The sequence below is a fragment of the Dipodomys spectabilis genome, unplaced genomic scaffold, assembly GCF_019054845.1.
Source record: "Dipodomys spectabilis isolate Male_0828 unplaced genomic scaffold, ASM1905484v1 ptg000002l, whole genome shotgun sequence".
Lineage (NCBI taxonomy): Eukaryota > Metazoa > Chordata > Mammalia > Rodentia > Heteromyidae > Dipodomys > Dipodomys spectabilis.
The window spans coordinates 25,222,366-25,243,332 of NW_024870679.1; positions in this window are offsets into that span (position 1 = coordinate 25,222,366).

The window sequence follows — 20,967 nt, forward strand, 5'->3', positions numbered from 1 at the left end:
ACAAAACATTATATTAGTGTCTTTTTAACGTTGTGATGGGTAAGTTAGTGTATTTGTTTAATAGGTTTTGAATGGTATTATTAAATATTTCTGAGGTCAAAGAGTTTGGGCTCTTCATTATCTATTTCCTCCTGTTGAACTGAAGCAAAACATGTTATCTGTAGTGTTTCTATTGATCATGTGTGTTTCCTATATCAGCCTGTGCAGATATTAGGTGAACTTCAGTGAGGTAGCTCTAGTAACAAATACTCTTGCCCATAATTAGAGGTCACATCTAACTGTCAAAAGGCATATATATATATATATATATATATATATATATAAATAATTTATCATGTAGTGACATAGAAACTTGAACTCTTGGTAGGTAAGAAAACAGTCTTAGCTTCTTTGTTTCTCAGGTTTTATTTGTTTCTCATGCTACAAACCATGTCAACCCAGCAGAGATGCTACATATTCAGACTATATTATTGCAGATGTTTAAAAATATTCTTGGTCAGGTGCTCATGGATCATGCCTGTATTTCTAGCCACGCAGGAGGCTGAGATCAGAGGCTCTGGGTTGGAACCTATCCCAGGAAGGAATGTTTGTGAGATATGCATCTGTAGTTAATGACCTAAAATTCAGTAGTGGAGATTTAGCTTAAGTGGTCGAGTACTAGTCATGAGCAATAAAACGCTAAGTGAAAGTACCCAGGCTCTGAGTTCAAGGTCTAGAACCAACACACACACACACACACACACACACACACACACACACACACAGAATTATTCTTTACTGAATTTTACCATGTATGTGCTGATTATGTTACTCAAATGTAATTATTTATGTAATAAGGTGGTGTATACTTGGTGAAGGATATTTTTTAAAATTTGTTTTATTTTCTTGTAAATGTGACCTTTTACACATAGATCCTATTTGTTTATGCTGTCTTCTCATTGGACTTAGCTCTAACCCTAGTTTTCTAATTCTATTTCCTACAGCTCATTTCCCTTCCTTATGGGTCCCAGCATGGAGCCTTCCTTGGTAAAGTTGTATTTTAGCTGCAGTTTGAGGTTCTGTGCTGAGTAGAGGAGAATGGAGTAAAATCTTAAGAAGGCTTTAAGTTCTGCACCCTCTTTTATAAAACAAGTGCCCCACCTATACTTAGAAATATATATACCACTTCTCCCAGTTCAGAGCATTCAGGCTAATGTGAAGAGCAATGGGTTCCCTATGCTTCTGGTTCTCTCTGTCTGCCATTGTCTCTGTCTGTCTGTCTCTCTCTGGCTTTCAAACTCAGAGTTTTTATTTGCTGGGTAATCATTCTCTGCTTTCATTGTTTTTTGTTTTTGTTTTTTCCTAAAGCCTTACTCACGTTTGCAATACCAACTCAAATCAACTGGTCATTAGAGTTAATATGGTCTCATCCTCAGTCTATGATTGTACAAGCTTAACCATTTCCTCTAACATCATTTGATTCCTGGACACCACATTGGAATTTTTCTAGCCATTGCTATGATAACTTGAGCCTGGGAATGTCTGTGTTAGCTTGGTGTGACAGGTGACAGGGTTTTCTTACCAGATCAATGATTAATAATTCAGTACTCAAATGACATGGCATGTCTACATTATGAGTAACTCTTTATACCCCTGATAAGTGTTATAAATTGGATCCCTAGGGAAGCAGCAATTCTTTTGAAAGGGAAGGCAAGGAACTAGGTGAGAGATCTGATGCAAACTGAACAGAAGCTTCACCAACCTGTTGGAGGATATGAAACTGGATCACCATGACTGTGTAAAGTTGGAAGAAAAGATCAGGGCCTCCCATCAATAGTATTCAGTCACTGGTTTCTATGCATGATTAGGTGTGAGGTAGCTCCTGCCAACTAATATATTCCCAACATTTCCCAGAAGACAGTTTATATCTGAGGATTTTCTAATGTCATCACAGCAGCTGAGAGTATGAATCTTTTCATTTGCTAGGAGAATCTTGCCAGTGTGTAAGTGTATCACTTCTTCCTGAGACTCCTAAATATTTATCTTTGTAAGTTGTCCTGCTGATAACTGCAGAAATCTACTATATTTCAGCATGTCATAATCATCTTTATTAATCCATTCATGGTTTCTTTATTGTAAATTGTAGTCTGTTTCCACTCCCCCATCACAATACACATTTTAAGTTGATCATTATGTTGAATTGTAGGAATATTTTCTCTCCATATAAACATGATTCCTCACTATGTTCATGCATTACAAACAAATTCTGAACCTTGTATTTTGGTCTAGGAATTATGTTGATGTCTGGTGGATTTTGACTTTAATACATCTAAATTCATAAAAGTTCCTCTTTGATTTGTTCCTCTGTGTCTTGTTTGAGAATTTTTATTTACTTTGAAGGAATAAATAGGCTCTACTCCTTTACATTGTAAAACTTTTCTTGTTTTTATTTGGCTCTTTACTACTGGAATGAATATAAAATGTATTTTATTCTGTATTCCTAACAATTGTCATGGTAGTCATCATAGCTAGCTCATCCCTATCTCTTGATACCCTCCCTCATTTGAAATGGCATCTTTGCTGCATGCACTGTGGACTTATCTCTTGTTTTTGTATTTTGTTTCTGTATTCTGTATGTCCACTTATTTATTTCATGAAAATTGAACTCTGATTTATTTACTATAGACTGAAAGTGAATCTTGAAAGCTAGAAGAAAAAAGTGCTTCATTTGACCTTCTTTGAAAACAGACGTGGAATATATTATTTATTGTGAATTAATTTTTTATCGTTTTAAGGAGTTGTACAAAAGAATTGCCATTCAAAAAATCAGTTTTTAAGAATAATACATCTTGATCAATGTCCCTTCTTTCTTTATTCTGCTTTACCCCTCCCAACCCAACTCCTCCTCTCAATTTTCTTAATTCCATGGGCTATTCATTTAATATTGTGACTGCATTCTCTCTCCTTCCTCTCTTCACTCATCCTTCCCCTTGACGTCTTATGACTCCTTTCAAGTAGTTTTTCAAGGTATTCATTTGGTCCCACTGTGAGTCAGTTCTTCCAAGGAGTTTTCTAGTTTTAATTCTCCCTGAAAATACCATTCTTCAGCTAATACAAAAATTGCATAGAACATTGTATGTTTATCTTATCTAATTTCATCAACCTATAGATTAATTTAGCGTATTTTAGATCTGGGGCTGGGAAGGTGGCTCAGTGGTAGAGTGCTTGCCTTGCATGCATGAGGCCCTGGGTTCAATTCCTCAGCACCACATACAAAAAGAAAAAAGCCGGAAGTGGCGCTGTGGCTCAAGTGGTAGAGCACTAGCCTTGAGCTGAAGAGCTGAGGGACAGCACCCAGGCCCAGAGTTCAGGCCCCACAACTGGAACCCCCCCACAAAAAAGAGATATTTTAGATCTTTAAGCCACTACGACTTGTTTAAAATATGATTTACTTGTATTTAACTTAAACTTCTTTGGTAATTTTGCAAACATCTAAACTTGCTTCATAGATATACTCAGATAAAAAAATCACGTTATTAATTTTTATCTAGCTGTAATTGTCACATGCAAAGTTTAAATGTTCGTGTTTTCACATTATTCATATATTGAAACCCATTTCTTATTATGATGGTATTTGGGTTTAGAAATTTAAGAGGTAAGTAACTAATAAGGCTAATACCTTCATGAATGGGATTAGCAAATTTATAATAAGAGACAGGAGAGATTATCTCTGTCTATGTCTGTGTCTCTATGTTCTCTCTCAGTAGGTATTTGGCTGTCTACAATTTAGAAAGTAGACTTTCATCAAAAAATAGATTACCAGTGTTTTGATCTTGCATTTCCCAGGCTTGAATTGCAACACTTGTTACTTGTTTAATCCATCCAACCAATGATACTTTTTTTTATAGTAACTTGGAGTCATTAAATCCTTCCTTTTAGAAATTTTATAGAAAAACTTGAAAAAAATACAAATTCTTAAGTACATATAACCTATCAAAAATGAACCAAGGAAATACAAACAATTTAGATGATCTATATGCAACAATTATATTGAAGCAATAATAAGCCACTTTTCAGCAAGAACATCAAAAATAAAACACCTAAGACCAGGGGAATTCATTGTCGAATTCTACAAGACTTAACATATTCTTTAAACATATTCTTTAAAGAATAATTTTAAAGAGGAAGGTAAGGAATGCTTCCAAACTCATTCTATGAGACAAGGGTCTCATATCTAAATGTATTTGGAACTCAAAAAATTAAATCCCCCAACAACAAATCCTCAATGAAACAGCTATCAAATAAATAAGTGGGCTCAAGATGTAGAGAGAAAATTTTCTGAAGAGGAAATAAGAATAACCAATAAACACATGAAGAAATGTTCAGCCTCTCTAGCCATAAAAGAAATGCAAATACACCTCGCCACAGTTAGAATGGCTATAATCAAGAAATTGCTTTCACTGTATTTGATGTTGGTATAATTTGTGGAGGGGAAGGGAAAAAAAACAAATCATTTAAATAGGGATACAGGTGGACCCATTGCAACAATGAAATGTTCAAGTCGTTATGTCAAAAAACGAACTTTATAACTTTTGCAGGGAGCAGGGGGAGAGGGGGGGCTGGGAGATGGGAAGGGATGGAAAGGGATGGGAAGGGGAAACAAAGGAGGAGGCAACAATGCTTGATAAGAAATGTACTCATTATCTTGCCCATGTAATTGTAACCCCTCTGTACAGTGTTTTCACAATAAAAAAATGAAATCTAATAACAACAGATGCTGGAGGGGATGTGGCCAGAAGAGAAGCCTACTGCATTTTAGTGGGAGTGTAAACTTGTTCAACCACTTTGGAAAGCAGTATGGGGGTTCCTCAGAAGACTCCACATAGAGCTCCCCTATGACTCAACAATCCCACTTTTGGGCATTTACCCAAATGATCCCAAAGAAAGCCATACTAAGACTACCAGCACAACTATGTTTATCACAGCATTATTTACCATAGCTAAGATATGGAACTAACCCAGATGCCCCTCAGTAGATGAATGGATCAAGAAAATGTCATAGATAGATAGATAGATAGATATAGATATAGATATATATAAATTCTATGCCTCCATCAGAAAGAATGTCATTGTCCCATTTGTTAGGAAATGGAAAGACTTGGAAAAAATTATATTAAGTGAAGTAAGCCAGGTCCAAGGAAACATAGGTCCCATGGTTTCCTCTATGTGCAATAACTAGTACATGTGTAGGACAAGTAGAAAAGGTCAAAAGCTATGTACATATGACCATATAAAATGATGTTATGTGAAATGAACCCCAAGTTAGGGACAAATTTTTTTTTCTTTCGTGCTATTGTTTTTAATGTATTCATAATGTACCATGTGGATATTCTTTGTTTGTTCCTCCCCCACGGTATAATCCCTGTTTTCACTGTATTTGATGCCGGTGCCCTGCATCTTGTATATACACTTCTCTAATTTGGGGAAGGGAAGGGAAAAAAAAATGTTTAAATAGGGATACAGGTTGACCCATTGTAACAATGAGATATACAAGACACTATGTTGAAAAGGAACTTTATAGCTTTTGCATGGTGGGGCGGGGGGGAGGAGGTGGGAGGGAAGGAATGGTAGGGGAAAACAAAGGAGGAGGCAATAATGCTAGATAGTAAATACACTCATTACCTTGCTCATGTAACTGTAACCCTTCTGTACAGTGATTTTACAATAAAAAACATATCAAAATAAATCAGGCTTGGGAAATCTAAGATATTCTTTATATATGATGGAAAGATGGCTAAGCATATCTAATCTATTAAGCCACGTTAGCTGAATTATTTTCTTAATTTAAATATACAATATATTACTTGTGTTTTTGATACATACCAGTCTAACTTTGCATATATTAATTATTACTGTTCTCAAAATCAGCCTAATGCAGCCTGGATTTTTCCTTACTTTAAAGATATTTAATATCCAAGTGGTAAAAGAGCTACCAAGGGATACACAGCCATTATTAGGTGCTCTGAGTGAACACTATCCAATCAAGCTCCCAATTCCATGATCATAACATTACATTACAATAAAAATGTCTCAGCAGAACACCTAGATAATAAAACATTTCTACACATAAGAAGAAACTTTTAAACTCAAATAAATAATGCACTGTGCATAGATTTGTATTCTTATATATCATATGTGAGATAAGTGTAAATTTGTTATTTGCATTTATGCATAATTTCATCTAACAAAACTGTAATTCATTATTTTGGACATATTACTGAATAAAATAAAATCTATATATTTTATCTGTCTTTTTAAGAAATCTAGTATACAATTAGATAGGAGTCATTCAGTTTTTAATGTGGAAATATTTGAAGTTTGGGATAGTATCTAAAATAATCTTACCATGTTAATAAAATGCTATGAGAGAATAAAGATATGCATCATCAAATTCTCTTCATTAATAATAGTGTTTTAAGCTCTCATGCTAATGAAATGGGGCTTGGAATAAAGACATATCAAGAAATATGCAGTCAATATATTCTTGATAATAAAATAAAAATCAATGTAAAAGTCAGCAGTGATACATTTTACAATGCATTTTAAAACCTATATCCATCAGGCCTTGAAAAACATGATTCAACAGCATTAGGATGTATCTGCCCTTACTAAATATATTCTGTTTAAAACTATTCATTGAATATGCAATATTTTAAAAATTAATTTTTAATTTAATTTTAGGAGATTTACAACGAGATTCGTTGTTGGAAAAGTACTTTGTCTTAGCAGGGTGCCAGTGGCTCAAGTGTTTAATCCTAGCTACTAAGGAGGCTGAGATCTGAGGATCTTGGTTCAAAGCCAGCCCAGACAGGAAAGCCCTTGAGATACTTGTCTCCAATTAACCACCTGGCTCAAGAGCTAGAGCACTAGCCTTGAGAAGAGCTGAAGGACAGAGCTCAGGCCCAGAATTTAAGCCCCATGACCTGCCCCCACACACAATAATTAATAACAATAATAATAATAAATAAAAAGATAGGTTGAAATTGAAACTGTCGTCATTTTGCAAATGATATTTGGTTTGTTGTTAAATTTGAATTGAATTCTTATTTTATATTCCTATGTTTAATAGTATGTATATTCCTATGTTTAATAGTATGTAAATGTAAATACATTACAAATTTAAGTTATTTATCTTACCAATATGTGACTTTGTTCCTTAAGCTTTTCTCTGTGCTGACAAGCTTCAACTAATACTTTTCCACGATTCCTTCTTTCCCTTCTCTTTCTTTTTCTCCGTTTTCCTCCCGCCTTTCCTTCATTGCTTTGGCCTCTCTTTTTCTCTCTTTCACAGTATGTTTATTTGTATTTATATATCAATATACTTTGCGGGCTGGGAAATTGGCTCAGTGGTAGAGCGCTTGCCTTGCATGCCTGAGGCTCTGGGTTCGATTCCTCAGCACCACATAAGCAAAAAGAGAAAAAAGCTGGAAGTGGCACTGTGGCTCAAGTGGTAGAGCACTAGCCTTGAGCTGAAGAGCTGAGGGACAGCGCTCAGCCCAGAGTTCAGGTCCCATGACCGGAACCAAAAAAAAAAAAATAATAATAATATTTTGCTTAACCTTTTGGGTCAAGTTTTATTTTTTGTCTTTTAGATATAGCTTTTCTTTTCAATCAGAAATAATAATTACCTCACAGGAATAGAATTCAAAAGTCTAGATTTGGCTGCATTCATAGCTTAGAATCAGTCTCATATGGTGAAGTGAAAGTATAGAGGTAATTCATAAGCCCAGCTCATTTTAGAGATTCCTGGGTGGACTCTGCATACCTGCTTATTTAAGTCAGGCATCATCCAGGTTCTTCTGGTTGTAGGGTTGTGGTACTGATTTGATTTCTTTCCGTTGATATTGCATTTGTCTTGCTGGCCTCTGGTTCTCTATGTTCACATGCATGTGAACCAACCCCAGCTTCTTATTAATGGAGAACTCACTGTATAACAAATCTCCTCACTCTCTGACTTCTTCTACTGAGAGAGGAGAGGCCATACCAGTGCAATAAACTGCACATTTTAAGATTAACCAATTTAGGACTCTAACGAAATACATGGCGTCTCATTAAAGGTCAACCTAGGTTAGCACTAGTTGAATTACCAGGAAATAGAGATTTGAGAGATAGCATGTCTTCACAATTCCGCATACTACTTTCTATTATCTGACCACCAAGTGAAGTCAAGTTCATTCAAAGTGGCAATTGCAATTGCAGTTACCTCATCATAATGTCCTCAAAAGTCTTATCTTATTACTATATCAGTTCAGATTCCCAAATGTAATACAAATGTTGTCAGCTCAATTCTCTAACATTTCATTTACCCTTGGCTAAGAAAACCTATTGGAAGAGAGTTTTCACTCACTTTTGGATCATAAGTAAGAATGGGATGGGAATGCTACTCAGTGTTAAAGTGTTTGCCTGGTACATGCAAAGCCTAGAAATCAAGACACAAATAACAGTGATGATGATGATGATGATGATGATGATGATGATGATGATGGTGATGATAAATAATAATAGTAAATAATATTTTTGAAAATATAAGTTATCATACCTCAATAGTCCCAATAAAAAATAGTGATACAAATATAGGGTAACAGAGACATTCTTCTGTTTCTCATTTTTTGTTGTTGTTGTTGTTGTTGTTTTTTGGGTCCAGTCGTGGGGCCTGAACTCTGGGCCTGGGCACTGTCCCTCAGCTCTTCAGCTCAAGGCTAGTGCTCTACCACTTGAGCCATAGCGCCACTTCCGGCTTTTTTTTTCTTTTTGCTTATGTGGTGCTGAGGAATCGAACCCAGGGCCTCAGGCATGCAAGGCAAACGCTCTACCACTGAGCCTGTTTCTCACTTTTGATAGTTGAAAGACAACCTCTGGCTTTCTAATTCCTCCTCATTTGACTGAGATTGTTTTTGCCTCCTTTGTAAGGCACAGTCTTGTTTTAAAATGACATCATCCTCTGACATATATTTTTTTCAATGTTTCTGCATGAAACATACTTTCACATTAAAAATCCCATTTAAAAATCTACAGAAATATAATTCTATTATTTGGTAATACAAGGGTAAACCATGGTGCTCTTTCCATAATTGCTGCTCTTACTTCCTTTAAACAAAGTATGCTTACAGCTTTCATTTCCTGAAATCTCAGTATGTTGCGATGATATTGTATTCTTGAAAATGCTCTTACCTAGAGTGGCCACATGGTATTCCTGATATCATTATTTTCATTGGACCACAAGAATGGTTTAAAACCTTATCTTTGCAAAAGTTGTGTGGATTAAACATAAATATCAAAAGTTCACCCGTTGTCATTCTTCCCTTTAGGCATAGTAGTGTTCTAGTGGACATTTTGTGCAAAGATGACAGAGGAAATTGTTATGGCATGGATTTATGGTACCATGGCTTAGGGGGATATGTTAACTCTTCGTAGATAAAGCATGAGTAATTTAGAAAGTCATGCTGTTAAACACTTGTAGTTGAAGATTCCTCAAGGGGAAAAAGAACTTCACCAGAATGTTCATTCAGTGTTAGAATATGTAATGGCTTTCCATGTAATCTTATCTTGTTATTAAATTTGGTACAATATACTATGATTGTTATTCTGATGTTCTCACTGCAGAGAAAAAACACACAAAATAAATCATATATGTGCTCTGTGAACTATTCTTTGAGTTTTCTTGTAGCTTTAAGATTACTAAATAACAATTTAACTGCACCATACCTATATTGTTTAATACAGGTAGAATATAAAGATGGAAAATTTTGAACAGTTTAGAATTTCAAATATTGACTTTAGTAAACTATTTCGTAATTGTGTGAGGTCAGAAAAGTGTATTTGCCTTATCTTTTTTTGTCTTAATATAAAATTAGTCATAATATCTACTTAAGATTTTTTTTTCAAAAATTGAAATAATAAAAGATAATTGCGAATGTCAATTAAAAATGTTTATGTGAATCGGTAGGGAAGCTGGCATTTGTTAAAGAATCATTAACTATTTGTTGTTATGATTTGTATATGCATTGATAACATCAATCATATAGCTTGCATCATTAAACTTCTTGTTTGTTTCTAAAAATTCCATTCTACTTAATTTGTTGTGTTATCTTTAAAATTCTTAATTACCAGTGTAATAATACCAGAGGATTTCATTGCAATGATTTTGTACATGCATAGAGTATACTTTGAATATTTTCCATCTTGTCCTTTATATCTTTTTTTAGTTCTTCATCCTCATTTTTTTCTTTTTACATTCCTGGGACTTGAACTAAGGTTCTGTTCTATCTGAGTTTCTCTGTGCTCAATTTCTAGCTAGTGCTCTACCACTTGAACCACAGAACCACTTTTGGCTTTTTCTGAGTAGTTTATTGTACATTAATTAAAATGGTGAGACAAAAGACAAAGGGGGAACCAATACAACAGACAGTATGTTCGAAATAATCTCTACAATTTGTGGATGGGGGAAGAGGGAAAGGAGAGTGGGAAAAAATCAGGGAAAGGGTAACAGGTTCAACAAAAAAATGTACTTATTACCTTATATACGTAACTATAACCCCCCCTGTACATCACTTTGACAAAAGTAAATAAGTAAATAAATAAAAAGTCTCACGGACTTTCCTGCCCAGGCTAACTTTGAATCATGATCCTCAGATGGAGTAGCTAGGATTACAGGCATGTGCTAGCAGAACCTGGCTCATCTACATTTCTTAAACCATGTCTTGGGTGAAGGTGTGTGTGTGTGTGTGTGTGTGTGTGTGTGTGTGTGAGAGAGAGAGAGAGAGACATATTTCGATATCTTTCACATTGCAGTGTCCTTTCTTTTTCTTCTCCCTGCTTTTACTCTTTTACTGACTCCCCTTATGCAGTATATCTTTGACAGTTGTGTCCTATTTTTAATATAGTTAGTATATTTTGGTTTATTTTCCATAAATGAGCAAAAACGTACGATACCTACTTTTTAAGTCTTAACTAGCTCAAAAGCCGGATCATCCTGCAGGATGAAATTTAATTTTTTATTATTTTTATTTTGTTGTTTTTAAGTAACATCTATACCTAGTGGTCAACTAATTTCTAGTCTTTGTTAACATTTGTGGTTACTTGTTTTTCTTATGATTGATATTATGACTAAATAAGATGAAATCTACTACATAGATTAATTTGTATTTCCTTCACGACTAAAACTTCTGACTGTATCTTCATAATCTCTCAGCCATTTGTATTTGTTTCTATGGCCTCTTGAATTGTTTGTCAATTATCAATTAAAGTTTTGCTAATAAGCTATTTAGTTTTCTGAGTTCTCTATGTATTTCAAACATCAATTATTTTTCTATTTAAGGACTGGTGAAAACTTTATCACATTATGTGGAATGTCTTTTGATCTTGACAGTTTTAACTTCTGATGTGCATGATTTTTAATTTGATGAATTTCTATTTGTTAATTCTTATTTTATTTGTTGAGCAACCAGAATCCTAATCAGCAAATGATTGTCTATGCCTGTATCTTGTAGAATTGCCCCATGTTTCTCATATGTCTTACATTGAGATATTTGATCCACTTGTAGTTTGTTGTTGAAAGAAGTGAGAGGTGGAGATGTAGTTTCAGTACCCAACATATAGATGCATAACCTATTTACCCAGCACCGACTTTTGAGGAATACAATATGTATGCATGTGTATATATATATATATATATATATATATATACATACACAAATATACATACACATGGCTCTTTTGGCAAAGATAAGATGAAAGTTATGTTGTGTTATAGCTGTTTTCTATTCTGTTCTATTGGTCTTGATATCTATTTTTATGTCAGGACCAAGCTATTTTTTGTGATTATGGCAATGCAGTATAATCAGAGTTCCAGATATTGTTATAGCTCTTTTTGTTTATGATTACCTCTACTATTTGAGGGTCTTTGTTTCAAGAAAAATTTAGAATTCATTTTTTTATCATGTATAACTTGCTTTACCTAGCATGAATGTTTTCATGATACTTATGATATAAATTCTGTCAATATATGAACATGATAATTCCTTCCTTCTTTTAGTATGTTGTTCAATTTGTTCAAGATTCTATAACTTCTTTATTGGGAAAGTCTTTCACCTGCTTGTGTTAGTTACTATATGTGATATATAAAACTCATTGGATTTTGTATATTGACTTTATTTGTATTTGTTATGACATTCTCTTCTATCTAGTTTTGTTAATTTTGGTGTTTTCTCTCCATTTAGGCAGATCAGCTAAGAGTTAATGTACATTATATATCTTTTCCAAAAGTCAACTTTTATTTCATTATGTAGATTTTTTGCATCAACTTTATTAAATTTTACTATAATCTTGATTAGTTCTTTTCATCTGCTTATTTGGAGTTTGTCTTATTCCCATTTTCTAGTTATTTGAAGTGTATCAAATATAGAAAAGACTACTTTTTAATGTATGAACTAATAGCTATCAATTTTTCACAGAGTACTACCTTTGCCTTAATAGGTTGTGAGTTAATGCTCATACACTCTAGGAATTTGGGGGGGGGTCTCACTTATTTCATCAGTGATGCAACAATATGTTTTTCAGTCTAAGTGTTTATATATCCTCTGTGGTTTATTTTGCTGGTGAGTTATTTTTCTATTATTGTTTGATAGAAGATGAGGAGTAATTTTATTATTTTTTGAATTTTCTGAGGCTTTTTTTGTGTCTGAAAATATAATAAAAATGCCATCAAGATTCCACCTCACCTCAGAATGGTCATTATCAAAAATAAAAACAACAAGAGCAGATGCTGGTGGGAATATGGCTAAAAGGGAATGTCATTAAACTGTTGGTAGGAATGTAAACTGTTCAACTGCTTCTGGCTTCAAAACAATAAACATAAAGTTTTCCTATTACCTATGTCCTACTCCTGGACATTTATCCAGTAGATCACAAACAAGCCCACGCTAAATCTACCAGAACAACCATGTTCATTGCAGCATTGTTTATCATGGCAATGCCCCTCAGTGGGAAAATAGACCAAGAAAATATGGTTTATATACAATGGAATTCTACTCTTCTGTTGGAAAGAATGATATTGCACCATTCATAAGGAAATATAAAGTCTTGAAAAAAAAAGTGTACTAAGCAAAGTATGCCAGAACCAAAGACCCATAGGCTGTATGTTTTCCCTCATTTGTGGTAATAGAATATGCCTATAAACCTACAAATAAACATAGCTGTTGGTAAAAGACAAAATATATACCAGGACATGATCAATTATACAGGTCTCTAGGCATTCATACAATGAGACCAAAGGAAGATATCCTTAGGAGAGGATCACAGAAAAATCAAGAGATATGTGTGTATGATCATATAAAATAATGTCTATGGAAATTAAATCCAAGAAATGGAAACAAAAGTGTTTTTTTTTCCTTTATTGCTGTTTTGGGGTTTGTACCTTTTGTCTTGTTTATAAGTTTATCTATTTTGGGAAAGTTAAGATGGGGGACACAGAAAAGGTGGAACAATTGGTGAACAAATGCAGCAGTGGTTCTCATGATACATTATGTTGAAAGTGTATGATAAAACTTGCAGGTAGGGATGTGAGGGGAAAATTTGGAAAGAGTAAGGGAAGAGGTTACACTGTTCAAAAATAAATGTACTCACTAACTGACTCCTGTAACTGTAACTCCTCTTTACATCACCTTTTCAGTAACAATAAAAATATATACAAAAAATAATAAAATAAATTCCTTGTCATACCAAAATTTAAGAATCAGAGAAGAGGAGGGATGAAGAAGGATGAAAATGTTGAAGGGATTACACAGACCAAGATCCATTGTATATATTGTTAACTGGCAAAAGAAAATCCAATACATGTCTTAAAAAATTAAGTAAAGAAAGGGATGTGTTGAGAGGGATGGGTGAGAATGTTGAAAGAGGTAACATTGATCAAGATGCACTGGATTCATAAACTGCTTTGTTGAATGGCAATTTCCTTGTATAACTAATTAAAGATCATATTTAATTAAAATATAATTCATGTTGGAGAAAGTTTCATGGGCTGCTGAAAAGATTGCACAGTGTATAACACCTGGGGAAAGAATTTTGTAGATGTCAAATGAAATTGGGCTATAGTGTGATTTAATTCATAAGATCTTGGTTGGTTTTTCTATGGATAAGAGTGAAATATTAATGTCTACCATTATTATTTTATGGGGGTTTATCTGAATTTTTAAGTCCAGGAGTGTTTGGATAATGAGGTTGATTGTACAAATATTTGGCATATATCTGATAATAATTATAACTTCCTCTTCATATACTGTGTTCTTTACTAATATGAAGTCATTTTCTTTGTCTCTTTTGGAGTCTGCCTTGTCAGGTATAAGTATAGGTACCCTTACCTGCATTTGGGGTTCATTTGCTTTGAAAAAGAACCTTCTACCTACTAAATCTAAGCCAATATCTGCACTTTTTTTTTTTTTTTTTGCGTTCGGATGTGGGGTCTAAACTCTGGGCCTGGGCACTGTCCCTCAGCTCTTCAGCTCAATGCTAGCGCTCTATCACTTGAGCCACAGCGCCACTTCTGGCTTTTTTCTTTTTGCTTATGTCGTGCTGAGGAATCGAACCCAGGGCCTCATGCATGCAAGGCAAGCGCTCTACCACTGAGCCACCTTCCCAGCCCAATATCTGCACTTTCTTAATGAGATGTTTTACTTGAATTCAATTTTATTCCCCAGTGATCAGAGAGAATGCAGGGCATAATTTCAATGTTTCTGAAATTGGACAAATTTGCTTTATGACCTGAAATGTGATCTATTTTGGAGAATGTGCTGCTGAGAAGAATGTATATTCTATTGCTGCTGGGTAAATATTCTGTAGATGTCTGTTAAGTTGATCTATGCAGTTGTTTATGTCTGATGTTTCTCTGTTGAGTTTTTGCTGGGTTGACCTATCCAGCAGGGATAGTGGTATGTTAAAGTCCCCAATAATTAATGTCTTTCAATCAATGTGTGATTTTAGGGAAAGTAGTGTTTCTTGGATAAATTTGGGTGCTCCAGTATTTGGTGAATAGATGTTCACAATTGTTATATCTTCCTGTAGGAGAAATCCCTTTATTAGTATGTAGTATCCTTCTTTATCTCTTGTCATTAAATTTAATTTGAAGTCTATTTTATCTGATATTAGGATTGCAACTTCTAATATGTGGGTCGTTTGCTTGGTAGACTTTGTTCCAGCCTTTCACTTTCAGAATGCTTGTTTTTGTCAGCAAGGTGTGTGTTTTGAAGGAAGCAGAGAGAAGAATCTTGCTGTTTGATCCAACTAGAAAATCTACAACACTTAATTGGAGAGTTGAGTCCATTAATATTGAGAGTTAGTTTTGAGAGGTGTTTGGTAATTTCTGACGTTATCTACCTTCTTGGGGGTTGTGCCTACTGGGTTCTTATTATGATTATCTGATTCTCTGTATGGAAGCTGTTTCTTGGCCTTTATCATGCTCTTGTTGGTTTTCTAAGTGTAGCACATCTAAGTGTAGCACATTATCAAACACACTTTGATAATGCTGGTTGGTGGAAATATATTGTTTCAATCTTTGCAGTGAAGGTTTTTATTTGTCCTTCATAATAGACTGTAGGGTGTACATACATTATGCCAAGCTCTTTTTGCTTTCATGGTCTCTGCTGAGAAATCTGTAGTTATTCTGATTGGTTTCCCTTTATAGTTGATTAATCTTTTCTTCCTGAGAGCTTTAAGGATCATTTTCTTGGTCTCTATTGATCCTGTGTGGATTACGATGTGACAGTGGGATGTCTGGTTCTAGTCTGCCCTATTTGGGGTCCTAAAGGATTCATGTTTTTGAATGGGCCAAATTTTTTGTATGTTTGTGAAGTTCTCTCCTAGGATTATCTTAAATAAATTTCCTAAAACCTTAGCTTCTGTCTCTAGGCCCTCCTCTACACTTATTAGAATTAAATTAGGCCTTCTCATGGTGTCTTTAATCTGTTGAATGGATCTATCATATTTCTTGGATTTGTCTTGAATATTTTTTGTTCTTTCTCTAGCTATAATGTCTAGGCTATCTTCAATCCCAGATATTCCATCTTTTGTATGATCTAACCTACTGTCAAGACTTTTCACATTGTGTTTGATTTTCTTTCCTTCTAATTGGTCAGATTGATGGGTTCAATTTCTTTGTTGGAGCTTTGTTTTAGATCTTGAATGGACTTCTTTACCTTCTTGATTTGGTTTTCAGTGTTCATTTTCAAATCTGTTAGTTGAGAGGTTATATTTTCATTGGACTCCCTTTCCTTCTGTTGGAATTCATGGAACTTTCCATTTGTGGCCTCCATGGATTCCTCCAGCTTTCTGTAAGTAGATTCCATGAATCCTTCTATTAATCTTTGGTTATTCTCATCACACTCACTCAATTCCTCTATTAAACTTTGGTTATTCTCATCACACTCACTCAATTCCTCTATTAATCTTTGCTTAGTCTCATCATGCTTATGCAATTCCTCTATTTTTCTTTGCTTAGCCTTTTCATGCTCTCACAATTCCTCTGTTAATCTTTCCTTATTCTCATCATGCTCACATAATTTCTGTATTAATCTTTAGTTACCTTCATCACACTCGTGCATTACCTTTTCATCATTACACAAAGCCCTTTGCAGGCTTTAAATCTTTTTGTTCACCATCTTAACAGTAGTGTTTTTAGAGCATTTTGAGGACTCTCTTCTGAAGTATTCATTAACCGCTCTGTTGCCTGTTTATCATGAGGGTTGCTTGACTTTCCATTTTTATTGTGTTTCTGCAGCTTGCTCTGTCCATTTGGCAGAACATCAGTTCCTGAGCTAGAACACTATTTTAGGGCAAGCATCAACCCAGACCCCTGTAGTTGCACAGATTTTTTTGATACAGTCAAAATGAGTACAGATATAATCAAACTCAATAGATAATTGGGATCAATGGACTAAGAAAACCAAAGGGGTCAGGGAACCAGAAACTAATAGATATAGGAAGAATTGTGAGGAGAAAATAATATTAGAACAAAGAATACTACAATTAGATGAACTAAGGTTGAGAAATTGCAAATTATGCAATCAATGTCTGAATTCAGTTTGTCCACAATGAAGGATAAGGTCTAATAATCAAAGATGGGTACCTATCTGGGGATGAACAGAACAGAGATTAAGTAGAGCAAAAAAAGGAAAAGGACTAAAAGAAAAAGGGGGGGGAGGAAAAAAGTAGAAAAAATTAAAATAAGTCTTTGATTTTTTTGGGGGGGGGATCTTTTGTCTCCCCTGTGTCCATCCACAGTCTGAATCTCTGAATGGCTTGTGGTTTGCTTTGGTTTTCCTGTAGCTTAATGGGTTTCTTAAATCAGTTTAAGCAGGGAGAACAAACCCTTGCTTTACCAGCACAAGATTCCTTGAGATTCCTCTTGCTTAGAGTCACTGTGAGTGAGTTTGAACGTGGGTAGAGTTGTGGCCTGTCAGCATTCAGTAGCTTTTCCCTGAGAGGCTAGCTCCTGAGATAATCTTGTGGCCCAGCTTGGAGCCACTATCCGGATTTATGTCTGAATTGTTTTCATTTTACCTTCTGTAGCTGGGAGAGCTGTCAGTGCTGCACCTCTGACTCTCTTTACCCAGTGAAGAAAGTCACCCTGCCCTGGGCAGGGCTCTCTCTGCCTGGGAAGGGTAACTATCCCCTGGGAGGAGCTGAGCCCTACTGTTCAGGTTCTTTTGACCTGTTCAAAAATGGCTCCTCATTATCTGCTTCTAAGTTCCCAGTTACCTGCAGCAGCCCAGTCTTTGCCAGAATCAAAGACGACATTCTTCTATGATGGTGTTGGAGGGGCGACCTTCCAAATGCTGTATTGTGAGAAGGAGTGAGAATGTCTTGTGGGGTACTCAAACTTTTTCTTTGGTTTTAGGGCCATCCACAGTCTGGATAAGCCTGTGGTCAGCAGGATGAAGATTTCTGCTCCCTGTCGGTTGCACTGGGTGTGACTAGAAGCCGATCCCACTCCATCCCCAGTGCTTTTGTCCCAGACTGTGTCTGTTGATATGGAGGGAGTGGCAGCTGCCACCGCTGCTGCTGCTCTGGCCATGAGTGAGTTCTTCATCCCTTTCCTTAAACAAGCTGCCTGAATTTTTCCTTTCCCGCCAAACTCTCTATACTATGATAGCACACTTGTTGTGACTCTCTAGCCTTGGATTTTTCACTGAAACACTAAAACTGGTTTCTATGTAAGAGCTTGGTAAGTTCATAGCTTTTCCTCTGCCATCTACCTCTGTTTCCCGAAATGTTTTACTTTCTAGGCAACAGATGGTTGAGTATTTTCTTCCTCAACCTTTTTCCATTACAGCAATATCTGCACTACATGAGCAACACCTTCAATCTTCCATATTGTTTATTAATTCAACTCCCCATTCTATATATTTTGTAGAATAAAAATTAGACTATTAACATTGAGATTTAATTCTGAAATATATGTAATAATTTTGGCAATTTTGTTGTTTTTTTTTTATCATATTTAGTCCCTTCCTACTCTTCTTTCACCTCTACTCTACTAGTAGGGTTTATTTTCTTCAAACTTTTTGTTGGTATATTTATCATCTTCTGTGTAGAGTATGACTTAAGTGTATTTTGAAGTTCTGGCTCAATGGTCATACATTGTTTCTGTTTATCATAAATATTATAGTTAAAACAATAACTTATGGACAAAAAATAATTTATTGAATGTTGCATGAGAGATACACCAAGTCATTTATAGTAGCAAGCACATCTGTATAACAGCAAGTGTCTCAACAGAACTCTTAAAAATAAAGAAGGCATAAAATGATGTTATCCTTAAGATAAAAACCTATCAGTATAAATTACTGTATCTGGAAATACATTTATTTATAACTGATGGATGAATAAAATTTTTTCATAATAAACAAAGCTAAAGCAATGTTTTATAGTGTAAGAAATTGAGATTCAGTTAAGTCAACTGTATTTCACATAGAAGCTAGATATACAAATTGAAGCTATTATTTTGAGTTCCAAATAAGAGCAATACTTATTTAAAGTATATAATAAAATATCTATATCTCAAAATAATCTTATTTTGCATGTTTAGATATTTAAGAGTTCCATATAGGGCTGGGAAGGTGGCTCAGTGGTAGAGTGCTTGCTTTGCATGCATGAGGCCCTGAGTTCGATTCCTTAGCACCACATAAGCAGAGAAAGCCAGAAGTGGTGCTGTGGCTCAAGTGGTAGAGCACTAGCCTTGAGCTGAAGAGAAAAGGGACAGCACCCAGGACCATAGCTCAGATTCCATGACGGACAAAAATAAAACAAAAAGAGTTCCATATAAAAATTATATGTTATTGATAGACATCAGTGGCTCATGCCTGTAATTCTAGCTAATCAGGAGGCTGAGATCTGAGAATTAGGGTCTTTGTCCATTCTGGGCAGGGAATTTAATGAAATTCTTATATCCAATTAACCACCAAAACATTGGAAGTGAAGCTCAGATAGTAGAGTGCTAGCCTTGAGCAAAAATTCAAGCCCTAGGACTAGCATATGTGCACATACACACACACACACACACACAATACACACACACACTCTCTCTCTCTCTATATATATATGTATATACATATATATATATATATATATATGAGATCTTAGATAGTGATTTTCAAATCATATTTACACTGCTGCCTTGACAAGTACTTCTATTTGTAGGTACCAGTGCTTACAGACTTGGTTTTTTTACCTGGCCTATACCAGTGATAAGATATAGGTGGACTAAAGTATTTGGAGAAAGAGGCAAGGTAGATTTGCTCATCTCAGGAAACTGAAGAGTAAGTTTAGTAGCCACCATTATTTCTATGGGGTGCATTCCAATTTTTGAAGAAAATTCATTAATATATAATATATAATATATAAAAAGTATTATTTTGTTAACAAAAATTTTAGTAGTATATCTATGTCATTTTTTAAAATGTACTCATTTTACAAGTATATTTGCTTCTAATATAAATAATACACATGGAGAAAACTAATTCAGCTTCTAGCTTCCTTCCTTCCTTCCTTCCTTCCTTCCTTCCTTCCTTCCTTCCTTCCTTCCTTTCCTTCCTTCTACCTTTTGACATTTGTATCCCTCCTTGTGTCTCATATTGAACTCTATTGTTTCTGATTATACTCAAAGCTTTCCTCTGTTTAGGATTAAATGGGTACCACTTTGATTTCCCTATATTATCCATACAGACTTCATTTGGTAATTTCTGCTTTTTTTTTTTTCTAGGAAAATGTCCTTAGTGCTTTCAGTTGTTTTCCTCATGCCCTGCCTTAATGTTCGTCATCCCTTGTTTACCCTGTTTTCCCCAAGTACTTCAGATTATCTGGAAGAATATTTCACCCAATACCGGCTGAACTACCTGGAGCAACAGTGGCAATGGTAATAAATCTGTCATGTTCTAAATTCTAAGAAACAGTAGCAACCTGTAGACCTCAGGAGAAGACCGAAGGAGACATAATTTAAATGTGAACCACAACTTCTTCCATTTTTATTTTACCAGTGGATCTTTGTTTAAATAAGCCCATAAGCCCATGTTTTCACTACTTTGTTTTCTTTCTAGGAGATACAAATTGCCAAGCCACTAAATGTATATATTGTCCTATCCATAATATTTGTACTTAGCACATGAAATCTGAATTTAATAAACATCCCTGTTTACCTATCATTGTAAATAAATATGACTGTGCATTTTTTAAAAACTGAAAGAAAATAAGTTCAAAAATAACATCTTTTCATGTGTGTATTAATTTAACAATATTTAATGAAATCTTATTATGTTTTGTAAAATATGAACCATGTTAAAACAGGTACAGTTTATATCTTTTTTTAAATTTTAGCAATAGTTCATTTTAGTGTAACAGGTTAAAGGAGGAAAAGATAAGGATTCCTTGCTCTTCATG